We start from the raw sequence: 12,618 nt of genomic DNA, 5'->3' as shown, positions 1-12,618 counted from the left end.
TTGGCCGGTTTGGTGGATTGTAGGGTTGTAATAATTCAATTCGATTTTTTTCCAATCTATTTTAAGTTGTTTTTTTAGTCCTGAAATCATTTTAATTTATATATTTAACAGAAATGTTTATCCATTTATTTGTTTATTGTAGCATTTTAGTTTTATTTTTTAACAAGATTTTGAATTGGATAGGACCATTAAAATCATAGATGCATTTAAAAATCAAAACAAATAGAATCCAACAATACAAACAAATGGGTAAAACGAAAAGATATTTTACTTCCTTTTTGAGTTAAAAAGATTCTTACCATATATTTTCTTAGACAGATGACTAAATTTCATATAAAAATCCAAAGTCATCTCCAACCTTTACAAAACGAAGAACGCAGCTATTGAGAAATGTCAATATGATTATATATGATTATGAGTAGATTATAAAAAAAACCACAAATTTGAAATAGCAATGCAATAATAGATTGAATATAACTTTCAACAAATAGGCTCATGATTAGTTACTAAGAAAGAGAGACGATCTATAACATAGAAACTCATGGTTGCCTACCAGGAATACCATATGCAACCATGATGGGTTTAGCACTCCTGATGACAGTGTTAGATACTCGAATCTACAAAAAAATCGACATATTGACATGCTTAGCAGATGAGACCGCATCTAAATCCCTAAAATCATGGTTCAAAAAAGAAAAATTTATAAAGAGAAATGAAATGGATGATTATTGTGGTGGCATTTAATAAATTGATCATGATGTTGAGAAGATGAATCATATCGACATTACCATTGAGACCCAAAATTACAATTATATCAGTTGAGGACACATTATTTTAACAAGAAATCCAATTAGGTCTATAGTAACAAAAAAACATTCAGAGAAAGAATATTTGTAGAAAATTTACCTAAGCCATAAAATCTTTTATTATGTGTCTATATTCCTTGGAATTTTGTAAACGGAGAATATAAGATTTAAGGATTCAAATTTTGAAATTGAAATGGCTAGATAAACTGAGTGTGGGTTTTAATAAGGGAATGTCAGAGATAACAACACGTGATTAATAGAATAAAGAAGGAAGGTCATTTAACTGATGGAAGAGTATCGTTTGATTATTTATGAAGCATTAATGTTTAATGTAATTAATTTCTGAAACGGAAATGTAATGTGTATTGATGATAAGCATAAGTTGATTGTACATGATATAGTAGGAGTGGTACCTCTTAAATTTCAAGAAATGTCTAAAATACTTTATATAATAGTAAAAATTATTTTGATTGACCATGAATTCCATATTGTTTGTTCATGTCATTATGTTATCATGGAAATAAAGTGAGAGGAGTAAATGACAAGTTCACGTTTTATTTTAATCCCACATCGCTATTAGACAGAAGTTTTACCTTCTCTACTTTTTATATAAATGAATTTCATGGCTAACGTATTTTCAAATTCCTCTTCATTCTTATTGCGAAGAAGAGGTTTCACCGAGTTTTCTTAAATATTTAAGAGAATTCATAGTTAGTATATATTTTTAAACTGTTTTGGGTTTCACCCATATTAATAGTTCCAGTTTGAACTCAGTTAATATTAAAAATAAATTTAAAGTGGGTACCTGTTATTGGGACCAGAACCGATGGTTTTAGGACTGGTTCCAAAACTTCAAGAACTGGTGTCACCGGTTTTGGTTCCTATACTTTAAGAACCGTCGGTTCCGGTTCCGTTTCCGGTTCCTAGAGAATTAGCAGGGTATGCGGTTATGCTCACCCCTATTAAGGATGCTTGTCTCACCTAACATCTTTATACAATTTCTTATTTCTATATAAAAAGGTTAAACCATAGTATAATTTACCCAAACTTAACAAATCATTTACCTCTTTTTTATGAAGAAGATGTCTAATAGTCGATTTATCAAGTTTTAACAAGTCTGAGCAAGGTGAATGTCTGAGCAAGGTGAATCAGTTGTAACCTCAACCAATATGTATGGAGGTTGTTATTAAAGATCAGAATATGTAAATACAGTTATATTAATTAAAATAACTCTTTGATTATTGTGAGAAAATCACTTAAAACTCACGGTGTTTACAATGTTTTCCAATGATCATAGCTCGACCTAAAACAATGTATATATAATCCTAACTACCGACTTGTAATTAGATTACAATTAGGAAACTAGAAACCGACTTGAACATAGCTTTCTAAAAACTAGGTTGGTCTCCAAGTCCTACTCGACTTAGGATTTTAACAATCACCCCCAAATCTCTAAGTCCTTCTAGAGAATTGTTCAACTCCGATCCGGTTTAAGAACACAAACTCGTCGCTATTGTCACGTTCTGAAAAATCAACTTCTCGTAATTTTTGGAGTCGTTCCGGACATTCAGACGCAAAGTGACCCGCTTTGTCACATCGAAAACAAATCACCTTAGATCGGTCTTTTTCCCTATTTTTCCGATTTTTGTCACAACAACAATTACAATTTTCGCAATTGTTGGAATTAGATTGAGATGAATCAGAATTAGAATTGGGCTCCCCACCTTGGGCTTGTTTTGATTTAAAGCTACTTGAGCACGATCTACTTGACGCCTTCGACCCACAGGATCCGAATCCACTTGAGTTATTAAACTCGTGTGTTTTGTTCTCAGTCGCATCAGACCCGTGAGCCTCCATCGTTTTCCCCTTTCTTCTCCAGTTGCGATTCGAAGATCCAACATGCTCGACGAACAGAGCTTGATCTTTCTCGCAACCTTAAGATTCTTCTTCCCTGATTCTCTCTTCGTATGCTTTGAGCCTTCCGACGACATCTTCAAATTCCACCGTCTTCAAGTCCAAGACCTGCCCAAGGGAGGCAACGATCTGGATGAACTTCGATCGGGGCAGGGTTTTGAGGAACTTCTTTACCAACTTCGATTCATCAATGGTTTCTCCAAGGGTTGCTGATTTGGACGCGATTCCAGATAGCTTTCCAGCATAGCTATCAATTGTTTCAGACTCCTGCATCTTCAATCGATCAAATTCTGCATTAAGGGTTTGCAATCGAGCCTCTCTCACACGATCAACACCTATGTATCTCGCCTTAATCGCTTCCCAGACTCCCTTGTCAGATTCCACATCTCCGATTTGCATGATTAGATCCTCCGGGATTGCCTGATACAACAATCCTATTGCAAGATAATCTTTCTCTTCATTCTTTTCTGTTCCAAGATCTATTACAGTCCAGGCCTTATGGATTCTGAGAACTACCTTCATCCTTAGTGACCAGACTGTGTAATTTGTTGGGTTCAGCATAGGACATGCTACAGTGGTTGACCCAATCCCCTTCACTCTCACCGGAGGGGGCTATGCATCATCTTCACCATCCGACATGTTGACCTAGCTTGTCAACAGGTAACAAAATCGATCTCATAGCCTTCGATTCCTTGGCTCTGATACTAATTAAAGATAAGAATATGTAAACACGGTTATATTAATCAAAATAACTCTTTGATTATTGTGAGAAAATCACTCAAAACTCACGGTGTTTACAATGTTTTCAAATGATCATAGTTCGACCTAAAACAATGTATATATAATCCTAACTACCGACTTGTAATTAGATTACAATTAGGAAACTAGAAATCGACTTGAACATAGCTTCCTAAAAACTAGGTTGGTCTCCAAGTCCTACCCGACTTAGGATTCCAACAATTATATCATTTAAAATACGGAAAATCCATCTGGACCCTTTCCCTGGATATTCCAAAGACAAAGAATTTCCACCTAAAATGTCCAATCATATATTCGAAGTTATGAAAGGTGCCGGAGAGGAACAAAATAGGGGCTCATAAAGACATCGGATACTTTGTGGACATATAAACTATAAAGGCTCTATTTGAAGAGAGCAATAATTTTTATTTTATTTTATTTATTTATTTTTTTAAGTTTTACCATGTAAAATAGCTAGTTGAAAACATTTGTGTACTTTCTGGGACCTATAAGCAGCCCAACAATTTTGATCAGATATAATATATAAAATGTTAAAGACTTTTTTTTTTTAATAAAATTAACATAATAAATTGAAAATTGTTGACATATTACTTCAATAATTTTTATCCCAAATATTTTGTCATTGAGAAATATCTAGTTGAAAATGGTACGAAATACATGAAAGAGCTGACGACGATGGGCACGAGGGTTTGAAGAGGACACACCGGTCAAAATTTAATATTATGAAAGTAGGAATAGGAATAACCGCATAATCCAAAAACCATAAATAAATACAATTAATTTCATATATATATATATATATATATATATATATATATATATATATATATATATATATATATATATATATATATATATATATATATATATATATATATATATATATATATATATATATATATAGAGAGAGAGAGAGAGAGAGAGAGAGAGAGTTAGGTTCAAATGTTTTTAGCAACTATTGTGTGCCTAAATGCATCAATGAGAATTCAATTTCATATATATATATATATATATATATATATATATATATATATATATATATATATATATATATATATATAGAGAGAGAGAGAGAGAGAGAGAGAGAGAGAGAGGTTCAAATGTTTTTAGCAACTATTGTGTGCCTAAATGCATCAATGAGAATTCAAAAAATAATTAAATCCAATAAATAATAAAAAGGTATAAGAGTAATCTATAGTATAATTAATTATGGTAAAAGAAAACAAAATCAATCAATATCCCACTAATTTAGGATATCATTTTCATATAACACCACCACCCACCGATTCCCCCTACTTCTCTAAAAATCATCGCTCTAAACACAACTCCAAACCCCATGATTTCCAGTCAAGCATCCACACGTAAACATGATCTGAAACACGCTTCTATTCGCGAAATGACCCACATAGTGCACCCCTGTCGGAATACAAGCCATGAACTCGTCACCGTGCTCCCATGATAACGGAAACACCACGAGCTCATCAACCTCTGAGGCGGCAGGCAGCGGATGCCGGTTTCTTGTTGCGGAGAGGAAACAGGAGAAGAAGGAAAACCGGAACAACGTCGGCAGAGCCTCAAGAGGCCGTCAGTGGCCTTGCCGGTCGAAACACGAGTGTGAAGGGGGGGGGGGGGGGGGTGGCGGTTCACGTCTTCAACAACAGCTTTGCAACACCGATGGTGGAGGCAAAAGGCTAGCAGCGGCGGAGGAAGTAAGAGGGGTGAAGATGGCGACTGGGTAAACTCCGAATAGATGGTGGCGGCTAGAGAGAAGACGAGTTAGGGTTAGGGTATGGGAGTTGTTACCTTAAAACGGGAGGGAAGATCATCGGGTTCAAGTCTCGTGCTCCATATCAAACTTTCATCCATTTTAAAAAGTTTAGTCCCTCCCCCATCAATCCTTTCCAACTTGAATCCAATATTTACCCTATCTACCCTGGCTTTGGAATTCTTCTTCAAATTAAATCCGGTAATTACCATTCGTTTCCGATAGAATATGTTACAAATTCTTTAAGAATATTCAAAACCATTCTACAAGAATAGTTTATTTTGTAAGAATATTTTATTGTTGTATTCTATTATAATGCATTGAATTGTTTAATTTTTGAAAATTGATTATCTTTTCTTTGTGGATTTAGGTTTTGAAGAGGCTAACATTGATGTGGAGAAGGAAAAAAACATATAGAACGAGAGTATATTATACCAGAATGTGTTATGCTACAATGCATAAAGTGTTGCTTAAAAATAATATTCTTTCAGAATAGATTAGTGTTTTTGTTAGATTTTGATGTTTTTTTTTTATATTTTCTTTCAGAATGTTGTTATTATTCAATGAATCACAATCATACAATGTAATTATTGTTATATTATTAGTTCAAGAATTGATGTGTGTATTCTTTCAGAATGTATTTACTAGTTTATGGTTGGCATTCTGCCATTCCGACAGAATAAAATCGAAAAATATATTTACTAGTTTATGGTTCGCATTCTATCATTCTGACAGAATAAAATCGGATTTCTAAATTTGAATTAATTTAAAATATTTCGATTTTTAAAAAATAAAGGAATTAATCATCCCTAAAAATCCGAAAATTTCCTTTTTTAATATAGGTTAATTGACTAAAATGCCCTTATGTTGAAATTTGTGTGATTATACGGTACATGTTATCATATTCTACTATCATAGACCCTCAGATCATGACATTTGATTATATTACATCCGATGGTCCATATCTGTGCATTCTGGCACACAATAGTTAGTAAAAACAAAATAACCTAACCCTATATATATATATATATATATATATATATATATATATATATATATATATATATATATATAGGGCTTAGGGAATATGTGGCTATCATTATCTAATGTTAGATATAGAACCATCAAAAACTACATAATTTTAACAAAATACAATCAAATCTCTCTACCATCTTTCTTGCATCCTCTATTAGAGCTTTTACTAAGCTTTGTATATATTTTTATGGAATTTTATAAGTTTAATTATGTACCACAAACCATGTATAAGAATAGTTTACCAACTACTTGTAGGTCTCCAAATTGAAATTTAATATAAAAAACTACATTGAAAGATTGAAATTGTTCAATAAAAAACCCACTAAACCTCTTTCCATAAGCCATTATAGAAAAATATACAAGTATACATAAGATAGGTATTGAAGGAAATTATGAAACTTACTAGAGGTCTAATAAAAAGCACATTCGAAATATATAGATATTAGGGATGAATCATGAAATCAAATATAATATGAGTTCAAAGGCAATATGAAGAAGCTAACAATTAAAGAAAAATGTGTTGTTTAATCAAAATGAAGTCAATTTTAATGGTTCTATACCTGCCATTATATACATGACAGCCACATATTCACTTTTTCCATATATATGAGTTGTGGACTTTTACAATGGACTCACATGCACCGGATTATAACAAAACTCACTTCCTTTTTTTCGTTTAAAATTTTTTTAGGCCATGTTTTTTATCGAAAAAAAACCGTATATACCGTTGTTTACGACTTTTCGCTCCCTTTCCATAGAGATTCATGATAATATATAAAAAACGATTTTTTTTTTGAAAAAAAACCTACTTCATTTTCTTTGTTAGAAATTAATAAATATATTAAAATTCATACTTTTTGGTATTTTTTAAACATAGATTCATATTCATGTTAAAAAAAACGATATTTAAGTTCAGATTCATATTGCAAACCTGTTCAGATTCATATTGCAAACCTGTTCAGATTCATATTGTGAACCTTCTCAGATACACAGTGTGCATAATAGTAAGTCAGATGTGAATCTGAACTGATCGAACTTTTTCATATTGTGAATGTTAAAAATTGAAATATTTACAGTTTAGATTCACAGTGTGAATATACATTGATCGATTTTTTTTGTCGGTGTTGATATTTATTAATATAGTACAAAAAATTAATTTTTTTTGGTATAATTAGTTTTTTTTATAAAAATAAACTTAAATATTGAAAAAAATAACAAAATGAAGTGAGTTTTTTCGAAAAAAAATCGTTTTCTATATATCAATATGGATCTCTATGAAAAGAGGACGAAAAATCAAGAACAACAGTATATTTGGTTTTTTTTTCGATAAAAAATGTGGCCTAAAAAAATTTTAAACGAAAAAAAGATGTGAGTGTTTTTTGGTAAAGAGTTGATTTTTTTGGTATAATCCGGTGTGTGTGCTCCAATTACATATTTACATCTATTTCATTGGCCGTTGATCATTATGATTTCCGACGCTCACGATTGGTTTCCTGGTTCATTGTTAATTATGGTTCTCTATTGAACCTCACCACACACACACACACACACACATATATATATATATATATATATATATATATATATATATATATATATATATATATATATGTATATGGGAAAAGTGAATATACATTACAACCCCACCAAAGCTTAGGTACTAAACCTCATGAAAATATATTGTTTTACTATATAAATATTGTGGTTAAGGGATTCACAATTAACACTTGATGATGTAGATTAAAGATAAACGAAATAGTTTTGATAAGGAAGCAAGAATATTGATTATCTTCGACCTTAGTAATAGTGGAAAAAAGTAATGTTTACTGGAGTGAAGTAATTAACAGTAATTGAGGAAAGAAAACAAGCATGGTAAAATGATAATGGAGGAAGAAAATGTTATCGAGGAGGTATATTTACCAAGTGAAAACCAAATCGGGTATATTTGCTAAGTTAAAACGACATATTTTAGTGGTTTTGTACCTAAGCTTAGGTGGGGCTGTAATGTATATTCTCTATCCCCTATATATATATATATATATATATATATATATATATATATATATATATATATATTGTTGGATTAGTGTCTAAGTCCATAACTATTTTGGTATGTACTTGACCCGATGGTGCATGGTCCTTTTAGGTTGCCTTCACCAAAGCAACTTGATAGGATGAATTATGGAGAGAAATGATTAAATATGATTTATTAATATATTATGAGAATAATATATTAAAGGAGAAATCATATTGTTTAATTAATATTAGTCAATAATTAATTGGTAATTAGTTTTGTGACTAAAAGAGATTAATTAAACTTAAGGGACTGGAATTGTAATTATAGGATAATTGCAATTTGGGCCATGGATTGCCTTGAATCAAGGGGTGGACGAATTCTATGGGGAAACCCATAAGGAAATCGTCCGTGGGCTTGATTAAAGGAGTTTATGGGTTGCTTAGGGCTTAAGCAACCAAATTAGGGTTTCCTTGTTAGATAACCCTAATTGCCTCACTATATATAGACCCCTTAAGGACCAAAAACGTGGACAAGCAACATTCTAGGGTTTTCACATGGTTTTGGCAACCTCCATCCTCTCTCCTCTTCATCCTCTTTCTTATGGTGTTTGTGAACCATTAGATGAGTGACACTTGTGACTCTAAGCCTTCCAAAGTCAATTCAAGGAGGAATTGGGATTGTTATTGCTACATAACAATCAAGGTAATATCTTAAACCTAATTATATGTTAATATTGATTTCCATATGCTAGAGTTAGGATTTATAGTCTTGGATTCAAAGCATGTACAATAGAGAAACCTAAATCCAAGCATTAGGGTTTGTATGAGCACATAGGATGTCTTATGACTAAAACCCATCAGTGGTATCAGAGCCTAGCTTGGTTTCAATTGTATTGATGCTTGGTATAACTGAAAAATTCGTTTTTAGGGTTTCTGGAGGCTGGACTCGCCAAGTCCATAGCTGAACTCGCCGAGTCCAAGCCTGACTCGACGAGTCAACTCGTCAAAAGGAGGGTACTACGGGATTTCTTGCTGTTTTTGCTTATAGATAGTTACCTTATCATGTTAGATCAATATTAATCCGATTATATGATATATTTGACTATAATTTTGATCTAATTGAAGATATTTATCAATTAATAAGATAATTGTTTCCTTATAAGATAATTGATTAATTATTTTGAGTAAATTGATAAATTGTTTTGCAAGAAATCATTAAATAAATCAAATATGGATAATTATGTGATTAAATGTTAATTTAGATTATTTGTTATTTGATCCTTGTTGTTATGAAAAGTTTCATATTTTGCCCTTTAGGTTTTATAGTTTAAATTTGAACCAAAAAGTTTTGTTGTTTTGAAATTTAAATAGTTGAAACCCTAATGTGTTGAAATGTTTCAAAACTTGCCCTCAAGTTTTGGAATTTAAAAGTTGATTAAAAGTTTAATTAGGAATGTTAAATTCTAAAACCCTAGCATAGTTTTGAAAAAGTTCAAATCATACCCTTATGGTTTTATTAATTAATTAAGGTGTATAATTAAAAGAAGTTTAATAAATCCATAAAAGTTTAGGTCTACAATTTAATTGAATTAAAAGGTATAATTGTTAAATTAGACCACCTAGTATTTTGAAAGTATAAAATACACCCTATACTATATATAACATTAAAAGTCTAACATTATATATATGTATGAATAAAAGTCAGTCTTACCGTTAGTAGGCCTCATTCACGAAGCTGGTCTATGAGGGGTGTTTAAGGAAATTGCCTATAAAATGGCGATTGAATGGGTATCCACTCTTACCCACCGCACTCTTGACTAGTGGAGGGTCGTTAGCCGAACGGGTAGGATAGGATGAAACCTTCCATTATAAGTATAATGAATTATTAAAGTAACTAAATGTTTTCATAAAATTCCTAATCTTAGTTACTTAGGCAAAAGTAAATTGATGCAATTCCATGAAATTACACTTTGTGCCCTTGCGAAGAAGTTGGTGGAGCGTGTGTGGTTTACCGGCACACTAAATGGTTCTAAGCAAAGGTAGCAAAGGGTGACTCAATGTTTGTCATAGTTCGGTGGAGCGTGTGTGGTTTACCGACACATCGAATAGGTGACTGTAACATATGAGGGCACCATGTAGTTTGCATGGTTATTCACACCCGCTTTGTGATCCTCGGCATCCCAGTCACAAACAAGAGGGGCATATTGAGATTTAAACATGTCATTGAAAGTTCAATGAATCTCAAAGGATCTAGGAGTTTTCATAGATTTAAAACTTAAATTCTTTTTCGTTTTTCGTGGTGGAAATTAGTGAATCGTCATTCACTTACCTTCAAATATTCTGCAATTAGGGTTACGGCATCCCTCTCCCGAGTTGTAGAATATTGTGTTGGGTCCTAGCCTTAGTATTTCATTTGGGTGATTTACTAAGGACTCAATCAATCAACTAACTTGAATTCGTTTTCTCCCGTTTTGTAGATGTCAAAGTTTGACAACTATGGTCTTCTCAAATCCCATGGAACAAGCATTCCACATGAAGATGATATTCCACGATTCGATCGAGGAACAAGAGATCATACTTCATTTCCTCCTCCTCCTCCAATTATTCTCCCTAACCCACAAGATTGTAAAATTGAAAGGTTCAATATCACTCAAGCCCTTTTGGCAAGTAAACATAAAGAAGGAAAGTCGGTGTGTGCACACGTCCTAGGGATGAAGTCACACATTGATAGACTAAGAATGTTGGGATCCGTTGTTTGTGAGGAAATAGTTGTTGATTGGTTTCTTCAGTCACTTCCTAACTCATATAGTGAGTTCGTAAGAGAGTACTATATGATGAAATACGACTTGACCCTTATAGATCTCACCTACATGCTTATTGCTGCTGAATCAGGAATGATTTGGCGCAATAGAAAAGCAAAGTTGATTGGTGAATCTGCCTTCGAGACCTCTATGGATATAGACAATGGCAATGAAAGACATGCTATGATCGAAAAGTTTGATCATAAGAGAAAGGCAATGTCTGAAGTAGTTCCATGTCATGTTCCAAAAGAGTCAATTTGCTTTTATTGCCAAGAGAAAGGGCATTGGAGACGAAGATGCCCTATTTACCTAAGAAATCTAAGAGATGGGAGAGTCGAAACGTATGGCTCTAATATAGGTAAAATCCATTAACTAACTCTTCTAAGCTTCTATTCTAGATTCTTAATACATAATGTGATAAGATTACAATTGATGTTTGTAAGATCGAAGAAAAGAAAGGAAGCTTAAGGGAAGAAGTGAGCAAAATCTAACCGTGAAGGAATGGATTTCGATCGCATTTCTCGAAGATTAGATTCTTGAGCTACTACTTAAAGTTAGAATTAGATTGCTAAGAAAGATGTATTAGCATAAGTTTTTCAATGAGCTGCATTATAAGAACAAATTTTTTCCGCAATAAAATAAAATTTTGATTTTATACTATTTATTTATCCTTGCAATGGCGTATGTGAAAAATTGATGTTTGAATGTTTCTATTATTAGCAATAATGGATTTGGTTCTTATTATGTTATTTATGGAAAGTCGAGAATTTACCAAATAGAGAAAGTTTCTCATCGCCCAAGTTTCAATTGGACAGAAATTTGGAATCATGCAACTTGGTTGCACGATGAATGAGAAATTTCGTATATGGAAATTAGACTAATTCGTTGACAAAGTGTCAAGTGAAGGACTAAGAGATCGAGCACACAATGTTGCGTGTTGATCAAGTCCACCATAAGAGTAACAATGATATTCGTCATGATTTACTAAAGGTTTAGTAAATATGATTATACTTACAAGATTAGGTGTAATTCTGAATTGATTAAAGGGTTTAAATCAATAGCAGAACGAATAAGAAGAATCAAGTAGGCAGAAAGATAAAAGTTTCTCCATTCTAAGATGAAGGGAGAGTACCTTTTATGCTTTATGATAGGTCTTAATGATTAAGAACCATATCTAAATTAATCCTCTAAGTGAGTCTTAGTACAATTGTATGTCTAAGAAGAGGAATCAAGAATTGAAGAAATGGTTAAATCAATAAGTCAATCATACTTCGTTCCAATAACAAGTCTTCAAGTTAAGATTGTGACATTGAGTGAAAGGTATTAAGAAGGTTTGTAACTTTCATTAAATGTGGAAAGTTGTGATGTCTTGGATAAGACAAAGACCAACTAGGACCAATTTATGAAGTGTTTTGATAAAAACTACACTAACTCTTGAATATTTGTTTGTCGAGAAATGTTTATTGACAAGAGAATCATATATGTCAAGGAGTCAGTGAGAATCTTAATGGTCTTGAAAGGT

The sequence above is a fragment of the Lactuca sativa genome, chromosome 2 (assembly GCF_002870075.4).
Source record: "Lactuca sativa cultivar Salinas chromosome 2, Lsat_Salinas_v11, whole genome shotgun sequence".
NCBI lineage: Eukaryota > Viridiplantae > Streptophyta > Magnoliopsida > Asterales > Asteraceae > Lactuca > Lactuca sativa.
Note: the sequence above shows the minus strand (reverse complement) of the source record.